Raw genomic sequence first — 11,432 nt, 5'->3', positions numbered from 1 at the left:
TTGTACCGCATGCCTTTGGTAAGCGCCGGAGTGAGAAGGGGTTTTAAATAATTAGCGCATGCTTACTTTTACCGCATGCCTTGTGTAAGTTACCCATGCCTTGGGCACTAATGTACCCCCATACCATCACAGATGCTGGCTTTTGAACTTTCGTCGATAACAGTCTGGATGGTTCGCTTCCCCTTTGGTCCAGATGACACGATGTCGAATATTTCCAAAAACAATTTAAAATGTGGACTCGTCAGACCACAGAACACTTTACCACTTTGCATCAGTCCATCTTAGATGATCTCAGGCAGGGAGAAGCCGGCGGCGTTTCTGGATGTTGTTGATAAATGGCTTTCGCTTTGCATAGAAGAGCTTTAACTTGCACTTACAGATGTAGCGACCAACTGTATTTAGTGACAGTGGTTTTCTGAAGTGATCCTGAGCCCATGTGGTGATATCCTTTAGAGATTGATGTCGGTTTTTGATACAGTGCCGTCTGAGGGATCGAAGGTCACGGTCATTCAATGTTGGTTTCCGGCCATGCCGCTTACGTGGAGTGATTTCTCCAGATTCTATGAACATTTTGATGATATGGACCGTAGATGTTGAAATCCCTAAATTTCTTGCAATTGTACTTTGAGAAACATTGTTCTAAAACTGTTTGACTATTTGCTCACGCAGTTGTGGACAAAGGGGTGTACCTCGCCCCATCCTTTCTTGTGAAAGACTGAACATTTTTTGGGAAGCTGTTTTTATACCCAATCATGGCACCCACCTGTTCCCAATTAGCCTGCACACCTGTGGGATGTTCCAAATAAGTGTTTGATGAGCATTCCTCAACTTTATCAGTATTTATTGCCACTTTTCCCAACTTCTTTGTCACGTGTTGCTGGCATCAAATTCTAAAGTTAATGATTTTTTGCAAAAAAAAAAAGTTTATCAGTTTGAACATCAAATATGTTGTCTTTGTAGCATATTCAACTGAATATGGGTTGAAAATTATTAGCAAATCATTGTATTCCGTTTATATTTACATCTAACACAATTTCCCTGAGAGAGCATGAGGAGGTTGAGGTGGGCGGGGTTGAGAGAGGGGGTGGGGGGTGTATATTGTAGCGTCCCGGAAAAGTTAGTGCTGCAAGGGTGCCTGAGTGTTTGTTCTGTTGTGTTTATGTTGTGTTACGGTGCGGATGTTCTCCCGAAAGGTGTTTGTCATTCTTGTTTGGTGTGGGTTCACAGTGTGGCGCATATTTGTAACAGTGTTAAAGTTGTTTATATGGCCACCCTCAGTGTGACCTGTATGGCTGTTGACCGAGTATGCCTTGCATTCACGTGTGTGTGAAAAGCCGTAGATATTATGTGACTGTGCCGGCATGTAAAGGCAGTGCCTTTAAGGTTTATTGGCGCTCTGTATTTCTCCCTACGTCCGTGTACTACTCCGTACAGCGGCGTTTTAAAAAAGTCATACATTTTACTTTTTGAAACCGATACCGATGATTTCCGATATTACATTTTAAAGCATTTATCGGGCTGGTGGAAACTTATTGTACTTTTGAGCATTTTCCATCAGACATACTTGCTTCTTTGGCATTGAAAATTGCAACATTACCTCGAGGCACCGCGTTCCGAGTGCTGCTTGTTTCCCCGCCAAGGGTTTGAGCCGGCTGAGTCTACAACTGGACGTGACGTTAGTACGCATAAAATTCGGTCTTTGCCTATAAAAGTACAGAATTTGTGCCATTATATTCCTGATAAAACAACACGTGGTGGCGCTGTAGTGAAACCTCAACAGATTTGAAATTTCTAACACAGCTCAATGCGCTCTCCAAAAATTTGGTAGACAACTTGAGCAAGGTTGATCAAATAAAACATGTCTGCCATTAAGCAAAATGTTTTTGCCCAGACACGAACGAGCAGGACTTGGCAACTACTGTATTTCCTTGAATTGCAGCTGGGGCGCTAATTATTTTAAAACCTCTTCTCACTCCGGCGCTTACCAAAGGCATGCGGTAAAAGTAAGCATGCGCTAATTATTTTAAAACCTCTTCTCATTCCGGCGCTTACCAAAGGCATGCGGTAAAAGTAAGCATGCGCTAATTATTTTAAAACCTCTTCTCACTCCGGCGCTTACCAAAGGCATGCGGTAAAAGTAAGCATGCGCTAATTATTTTAAAACCTCTTCTCACTCCGGCGCTTACCAAAGGCATGCGGTAAAAGTAAGCATGCGCTAATTATTTTAAAACCTCTTCTCAGTCCGGCGCTTACCAAAGGCATGCGGTAAAAGTAAGCATGCGCTAATTATTTTAAAACCTCTTCTCAGTCCGGCGCTTACCAAAGGCATGCGGTAAAAGTAAGCATGCGCTAATTATTTTAAAACCTCTTCTCACTCCGGCGCTTACCAAAGGCATGCGGTAAAAGTAAGCATGCGCTAATTATTTTAAAACCTCTTCTCACTGCGGCGCTTACCAAAGGCATGCGGTAAAAGTAAGCATGCGCTAATTATTTTAAAACCTCTTCTCACTCTGGCGCTTACCAAAAGCATGCGGTAAAAGTAAGCATGCGCTAATTATTTTAAAACCTCTTCTCACTCCGGCGCGTGAAGGCACCATTAATGCTGAAAGGTACATACAGGTTTTGGAACAACATATGCTGCCGTCTAAGCGCCGTCTTTTTCATGGACGCCCCTGCTTGTTTCAGCAAGACAATGCCAAGCCACGTGTTACAACAGAGTGGTTTCGTAGTAAAAGTGTGCGGGTACTTTCCTGGCCCGCCTGCAGTCCAGACCTGTCTCCCATCGAAAATGTGTGGCGCATTATGAAGCGTAAAATACGACAGCGGAGACCCCGGACTGTTGAACGACTAAAGCTCTACATAAAACAAAAATGGGAAAGAATTACACTTTCAAAGCTTCAACAATTAGTTTCCTCAGTTCCCAAACGTTTGAGTTTTGTTAAAAGAAAAGGTGATGTAACACTGTGGTGAACATGCCCTTTCTCAACTACTTTGGGACGTGTTGCAGCCATGAAATTCTAAGTTAATTATTATTTGCAAATTAAAAATAAAGTTTATGAGTTTCAACATCAAATATCTTGTCTTTGTAGTGCATTCCACTGAATATGGGTTGAAAAGAATTTGCAAATCATTGTATTACGTTTATATTTACACCTAACACAATTTTCCAACTCATATGGAAACAGGGTTTGTATATAATACTTGCAAATGACACTCAGAAGTGTAAGAAAGCAAAAATAACTGGACAGAACAGTTATAAGCTGGGTGTTCAATATTAAACCTAACAAAATATTTTATTATTAAACATGTATTAACACAGGAATGCTCACAAATACTGGTACCAAAGGGAGGGTATAAAAGATACCACATTAGTTAGCAATGGTATCGTGGCTAATTTGATTTAAAAAATGGATATAAACCGAAAGCAAACCCTCGCGGTGCCACATCAGGTCCAAGTACTGAAACAATCAAGGAGATGTAACCTTCGGGATGCTAACACATTTGAGTGCCTGGCTCAGCTCTGCAGCCTGGACTCTGGATGCTATCCTGGGCACATTCCTGAGGGGAGCATTCTCACTTATATTAGTCCTGCTCAGACTTGGCCCCCACTGCGCACCTGTCACTGATATTGATGCAAAATAATCACCGGGCCACTATCTCTGGCACCAGACTCCACTATTAATACCACAATGGTGCCAATGTCACCGCAGCTCTATAATGATACTGTTTGTCACCTGAGCACCAGCCTTGTGGGCCTTTTTTCTCATGTTTGTCCTTTCTCTATTGTAATGCACACGTCCGACTGCATACTTTTTTTTCAGGCTTGCTTTGAGTATGTTTTTACATCAGTCATTCGGACAGTAGTAAACTAGCGACTCACATATGAACTTCAAGTGCCATCCCATTCCTAACCCATAGGGTTCAATCTAACGTCAGTCCACTTTTTGCAGCTATTACAGCTTCAACTCTTCTGGGAAGGCTGTCCACAAGGTTGCGGAGTGTGCATATAGGGATTTTCCACCATTCTTCCAAAAGCACATTGGTGAGGTCACACACTGATGTTGGTCGAGAAAGCCTGGCTCTTAGTCTCTGTTCTTATTCTTCCCAAAGGTGTTTTATCGAATTCAGGTCAGGACTCTGTGCAGGCCAGTCAAGTTCATCCACGCCGGACATTGCTTTGTGCTGCGCTGGTGCACAGACATGTTGGAAAAGGAAAGGGCCCGCTCCAAACTGTTCCCACAAGGTTGGGAGCATAGAATTGCCCAAGATGTTTTGGTAATAATAATCAATCAATCAATCAATGTTTATTTATATAGCCCCAAATCACAAATGTCTCAAAGGACTGCACAAATCATTACGACTACAACATCCTCGGAAGAACCCACAAAAGGGCAAGGAAAACTCACACCCAGGGGGCAGGGAGAATTCACATTCAGTGGGACGCCAGTGACAATGCTGACTATGAGAAACCTTGGAGAGGACCTCAGATGTGGGCAACCCCCCCCCTCTAGGGGACCGAAAGCAATGGATGTCGAGCGGGTCTAACATGATACTGTGAAAGTTCAATCCATAGTGGCTCCAAGACAGCAGTGAGAGTCCCGTCCACAGGAAACCAATTTATTTTATTTGTAAAAAGCACTTTCAATTGAGCAAACAACCTCAGAGTGCTACAGTGTATTAAAAAGAGCCAGTCTCCGTTCTGATTCATCCCAAAGATGTTTTATCGAGTTCAGGTCAGGACTCTGTGCAGGCCAGTCAAGTTCATCCACGCCGGACATTGCTTTGTGCTGCGCTAGTGCACAGACATGTTGGAAAAGGAAAGGGCCCGCTCCAAACTGTTCCCACAGGGTTGGGAGCATGGAATTGCCCAGAATGTTGTGGTAATAATAACAATTTGTTTTATTCGTAAAAAGCACTTTCCATTAAGCAAACAACCTCAGAGTGCTACAGTGTATTAAAAAAACTAAAAATAAAAACTACAACAGCCCAATAGCCAGAACTAGCACGCATACGTCTTAAAAAAAGGCTTTTCTAAAAAGAAAGGTTTTTAAGCCTTTTTTTAAGAGCATCCACTGTCTGTGGTGCCCTCAGGTGGTGAGGGAGAGTATTCCACAGACCGGAGAGGCGGAACAGAATTCCCGGTCTCCCATTGATCTTAACTTTATACTTGAAGGTTAGCCTGTCCTGGAGCATTCAAAGTTTCTTTCACTGGAACTAAGGGTCCAAGCCCAACTCCTGAGTTGCTGTTGTTCCCAAACTCTTCCATTTCCTTATAATAAAGTCGACAGTTGACGTTGGAATATTTATGAGTGAGGAAATTTCACAACTCTATTTGTTGCACAGGTGGCATTTACAAAAATGTGTAAAAAATTATGTTATATTCATGTTAGCATTTCAGTTAGCTAGCGATTAATGTGCTAGCAGCCAGTTAGCTACAAGGGGCTATTTACAGTATTTTAATTTATTAGTAAAGTATTGCACAATAAGATATATTTAGGACCGCTTTAATGTACATGTAGAATTTTAAACAAGGTATAAAAGTAAGGAGTCCCCCATTTGAGCGCGCAAATTAAGCGGACTGTCAGAATAATTGTATCTAAGTTACCAAGAAGAAGGCTTGTAAAACTCCACTGTGTAAGGGGGGAAGCAACATGAAGGTGTTGTGTTTCTTTGATGTATTGTAATCCACACAAAGATTTTGTCTTGACCCAAGAGCTACAAAGAGGAGAGGAAGCAGGACCTGACTCCCGTCCAGGGACCTTTTCTTTGAACTGTTTTACGACTTTTTCTTTGAACTGTTTGTAATCAAAGGTGATGCCTGTTTAGGACCCTCCTCCCTTAGAAACAGCTGTTGCCATGTAATCAGGGAAAAGTCCAAATAAAAGAGGAGGTGTACAATCTCTCGTCAGAGCGTAGCGACACTGTACAAGGGTACAGGTGTACGCCTTTCTCCTCACTGAGCCAAATTGAATTATGTCTGTTTGATTCCTTGCTTCTTGTCTTGTTTAATAGATGTCATCAGTGTTTGAACCGGACAGGGCCACAACGTGCAATTGTCGGTGGTCAAATTGCTAAACTGCCTTGAGCAGGGGTCTCAAACTCAATTTACCTGGGGGCCACTGGATGCAAAAACTTGGTGAGGCTGGGCCGGAAGAAAAGATTTCTTAAAAAAATCTATTGTAGCCCGGAATAGTTAGGGCTGCATGGTATTCTGGGTATTTCTTCTGTTGTGTTTATGTTGCGGATGTTCTCCTTAAATGTGTTTGTCATTCTTGTTTGGTGTGGGTTCAGAGTCTGGCACATATTTGTAACAGTGTTAAAGTTTTTTTTACGGCCACCCTCAGTGTGACCTGTATGGCTCTTGATCAAATATGTCTTGCAACCTCACACATGCGTACTGCACAGACGGATGCAACAATTACATGGGCTTGCACACCGTCTGTACAGGATGTAGAGGGCACTAAAAGCAGTACCATTATGGCACCCCCGGAGTATTGTTGATTGAGTAAAAATCGGTAGGGACTTCTAGAGAATGGATGCCTTGAAATTAAGAGGACTCGCGGGAAAATTGGGAACTTTGGCAAGTATGACGCTGTCAAGCTCCGTTCATATTAAACTCGCAGGCCGCACCTACATTAAATTGCCATATCAAAGTGTGGGCCGCATGTTTGAGACCCCTGGCCTAGATAGTAGGTTTTATTTACCTGAAGTTCTAATGTTGACTAAAGGAGTCAGCTCCAGCCCTTTATGAGAGTCAGCGCTGCAAAAACAAAGAATGCGCACCTGAGTGAAAAATTTAGTGGAGATGCTGAAAAAAAATCAGGTGTTCCGAAGCAGAAATTTGCAACAAAAAGTAGTTTCCGTACCCCAAAGAGACTCATGGACGCTAACGTGTTTTGCTCCAACTTAGATATTTTTTACTCATGTTTGTCCTTTGCTGTAAAGATTTTGTGAAAATGTACGAATAAATGTATGTCTACTCATCCTTTAGACCAGGGGTGTCAAACTCAAATACAGAGTGGGCCGAAATTTTAAACTGAACAAAGCCGCGGGCCAAGGGTTGAACAAATGAATCTTTTAATAGGGACCCAAACAAGTGTTGCGTTGAATATAATAATAATAATTAAAAAATATTAATGGCATATCAAATAAAATTTTAATACAAATTTAATACCTCTTTTCTATTTGCAGCCTTCTGAGGTAAATATCAAAATAAACTTTTTCCACAGGCTAATAATACATTTGAAAATAAAAAAACAATAATGAATGAATCAAACATTCAAGCCTTGAAGTAGCAAGAGAAAGTGCATGAATAAATTGTTAATTATTGCTCAGTTTGCTACACTTATTTGCTTTACCACTGAATATGTAACAAGCAATACTTATTTAACTTAATAGTGCAAAATGAACTTTCAAAAAACAAACAAAAAAAAAATCAATGGTAAAATAAATAAAATTTAAATAAAACATGTAATGCATCTTTTCTATTTGCAGCCTTCTGAGGTAAATATCAACATTACATTTTTCCACAGGCTAATACATCTTAAGATAAAATAATGTGATGGGTGGGGGTGGGGTTAGGTGGTAGCGGGGGGTGCATATTATAGTGTCCGGGAAGAGTTAGTGCTGCAAGGGGTTGTGGGTATTTGTTCTGTTGTGTCTATATTGTGTTACGGTGCGGATGTTCTCCCAAAATGTGTTTGTCATTCTTGTTTGGTGTGGGTTCACAGTGCGGCGCATATTTGTAACAGTGTTAAAGTTGTTTATACCGCCACCCTCAGTTTGACCTGTATGGCTGTTGAGCAAGTATGCATGGCATTCACTTAAGTGTGTGTATAAGTCGCATATATTATATGACTTGGCCTGCATGCTGTTTATATTGAGGAAAAGCGGACGTGACAACATATTGTAGACAACGCTAAAGGCAGTGCCTTTTAGGCATGCCCCCAATATAGTTGTCCGGGTGGAAATCTAGAGAAATTCGGGAGATTGGTTGGAAAATCGGGAGGGTTGGCAAGTAAGAGTATTAGCGGCAAATAAAGTGTCACAGCGCTGTATAGTTCCTGGGGGCCAGCTCTTATGTTAATTTGCTATTGCCTCAAGGGCCAAATGAAAATACACGGCGGGCCAAATTTGGCCCGCGGGCCAGAGTTTGACACCCATGCTTTAGACAAAGAAATAAAAATAAAAGTCCAATCTGGTTATTACGTGATCGATGTCAAGACTAGAAGCTTTTTTTTTTTCTTTCCCTCAGCCATTCATTGGTATGCACAGCAAGCGTCACTCTGCTGCAGAAAGTTGATGTCAAGTCGCATGCAAAAATGTGCTGAATAGTGTGTGGAGATTAAAAGTGGGTCGCGTTAAAATGAAAATTGAAAGCTCATTTTGAAGCATCTGGATAAGGCGGCGCGGCGGTAAACCCTGCGAGTGTGTGAGCGAGAGCAGAGGAACCTCACAGAGGTAATTAGCTGCCAGATTTGGATGGCCTCGGTTGAAACTCCAATGCAGTTCACCTTAACACCTTTTTTTTCTTCTACAAACTTGAGTATTAATTTGTGATATCACCTGATTGTGACTTTTTGTAATATTTGGGAGTGAAACATTTTAAGAGATATACATTGCGGATACTAAAACTGAATTGAATAGAGATGCGGAAGTAAAACCTTGACAATATTTGTTAGCACCAACAATGAGAAGAGTTGCTAGGCCAGGAGTCCTTAATCTTTTTGACTCAGAGGCCACACTGAGCTAAATTAATTTGGCGGGGGCCGGCTATCTGTATGTATGTGTGTATATATATATATATATATATATATATATATATATATATATATATATATATCAAATGTTACATACATACACATAATATACACTATGCTGCCTAAAGTATTTGGCCACCTGCCTTTACTCACATATGAACATGAAATGCCATCCAGTTCCTAACCCATAGGGTTCAATATGATGTCGGTCCACCTTTTGCAGCTATTACAGATTCAACTCTTCTGGTAAGGCTGTCCACAAGGTAGCGGAGTGTGTTTATAGGAATTTTCCACCATTCTTCCAAAAGCGCATTGTTGAGGTCACACACTGATGTTGGTCGAGAAGGCCTATCTCTCAGTCTCCGTTCTAATTCATCCTACAGGTGTTCGATCAGGTTCAGGTCAGGACTGTGTGCAGACCAGTCAAGTTAATCCGCAGCAGACTCTGTCATCCATGTCTGTATGGACCATGCTTTGTGCACTGGTGCAAAGTCATGATGGCGGAGGAAAGGACCGCTGCACGTTGTTCCCACAAAGTTGGGAGCATGGAATTGTCCAAAATGTTTTGGTATCTCGGAGCATTCAAAGTTCCTTTCACTGGAACTAAGTGGCCAAGTCCAACAAACAAATCAACCCTGCACCATAATTCCTCCTCCACCAATTTTCACACTTGGGACAATGCAGTCCGAAATGTACCATTCTCCTGGCAACCTCCAAACTCAGACTCGTCCATCAGATTGCCAGATGGAAAAGCATGATTCATCCCTCCAGAAAAGGTGTCTCCACTGCTGTAGAGTTCAGTGGCGACATGCTTTACACCATTGCATTCGACGCTTTGCATTGGGCTTGGTGATGTATGACTTAGATACTGCTGCTCGGCCATGAAAACCGATTCCATGACGCTCTCTGCCTACTGTACGTGGGCTAATTGGAAGGTCACATGAAGTTTGGAGCTCTGTAGCGACTGCTTGTGCAGAAAGTCGGCAACCTCTTTGCACTATGCACTTCAGCATCCTCTGTCCCCTCTCTGTCAGTTTACGTGGCCTACCACATGGTGGCTGAGTTGCTGTTGTTCCTAAACACTTCCTTTTTTTTTTTTTTTTATAATAAAGCCGACAGTTGATTTTGGAATATTTAGGAGCGAGGAAATTTCACGACTGGATTTGTTGCATAGGTGGCATCCCATGACAGTTCCACGCTGGAAATCACTGAGCTCCTGAGAGCAGCCCATTCTTTCACAAATGTTTGTAATAAACAGTCTCCATGCCTAAGCTCTTGATTTTATACCATACTTGCCAATCCTCCCGAATTTCAGTTCCCCTCACGAAAATCTCCTGGGGCAACCATTCTCCCGAATTTCTCCTGGGGCAACCATTCTCCTGAACTTCTCCCGATTTCCACCCGGACAACAATATTGGGGGTGTGCCTAAAGGCTCTGCCTTTTGAGTCCTCTACAAACCGTTGTCACGTCCGATTTACCTCCGTATATACAGCGTTTCGTCCCAGTCACATAATATATGCGGCTTTAACAGACACACAAGTGAATGCCATGCATACTTGGTCAACAGCCATACAGGTCACACTGAGGGTGGCCGCATAAACAACTTTAACACTGTTACAAATATGCGCCACACTGGGAACCAACACCAAACAAGAATGACAAACACATTTCGGGAGAACATCCGCACCTTAACACAACACAAACACAACAGAACAAATACCCAGAAACCATTGCAGCACTAACTCTTCTGGGACGCTACAATATACACCCCCGCTACCACCAAACACCGCCCATGCCTGCCACTACAAACTACCCCCCCTCCCGTATTTCGAAGGTCTCAAGGTTGGCAAGTACGTTTTATACACCTGTGGTCGGGCCAAGTGATTAGGACACCTGATTCTGATCATATGGATGGGTGGCCAAATACTTTGTCTAAGATTACTTTTAGAATTGTTTTCTGTTCGCTGTATTTCTGTTGTTGAATTTAGGCAAGGCAACTTTATTTGTAAAGCACTTTTCATACACAAGGCAGACTCAAAGTGAAATGAAAGAAAATAAGGGCAAATTAAAATGCAAACAATAAAAATAAAAACAGTGCGGACGTTAAAAGATTTAGCTGATTTTAGGGATTACATTTCTATTGTTAAAACTGCAAAACACCTTGCGACTCGCTCTGTAAAAGGCACTATACACAAAGTTGTTTTCTTAATAAATCTTTTAGTGTTCTTACAACTTTACCAACAGGTACTAATAAAGTAAACTGAACTGAAACTAATGTGCAAAGATATGTATAAAGTTGAAAATATAAGTTTGTATTCTGTTATCAGGGGACAGTAGGATATAGCACATTGACTAAAATCGATGAAGCTATTGACATTGAACAGATGGTGATGTTTCTGTCATTGCCAACTTTGGCATGGAAGTGTTTATCCCATGATTTGGGAGCACGCAAAGAAAGAATGAAGAGGCTCTAATCGTCGCTAGCCGGCGGAACTGGTGTGGGCTATGAGGAGAGTAATGGGGGGTGTTTTTGGCTGGTGTGGACGGACCTATTTTTATCTGGAGTCATTATTATGACAGCTGTCATCCTCACAAGTGTCTGTGAGACTTTCCTGCATTTTCCATCACGACAAAGTTGCGGATTAAGGCGGAGATTACTTCGCTGTCGTTTG

This window comes from Nerophis ophidion, linkage group LG17 (genome assembly GCF_033978795.1).
Source record: "Nerophis ophidion isolate RoL-2023_Sa linkage group LG17, RoL_Noph_v1.0, whole genome shotgun sequence".
Taxonomy (NCBI): Eukaryota; Metazoa; Chordata; class Actinopteri; order Syngnathiformes; family Syngnathidae; genus Nerophis; species Nerophis ophidion.
The sequence above is the reverse complement of the archived record's forward strand: the minus strand, read 5'-3'. Positions refer to the sequence as shown.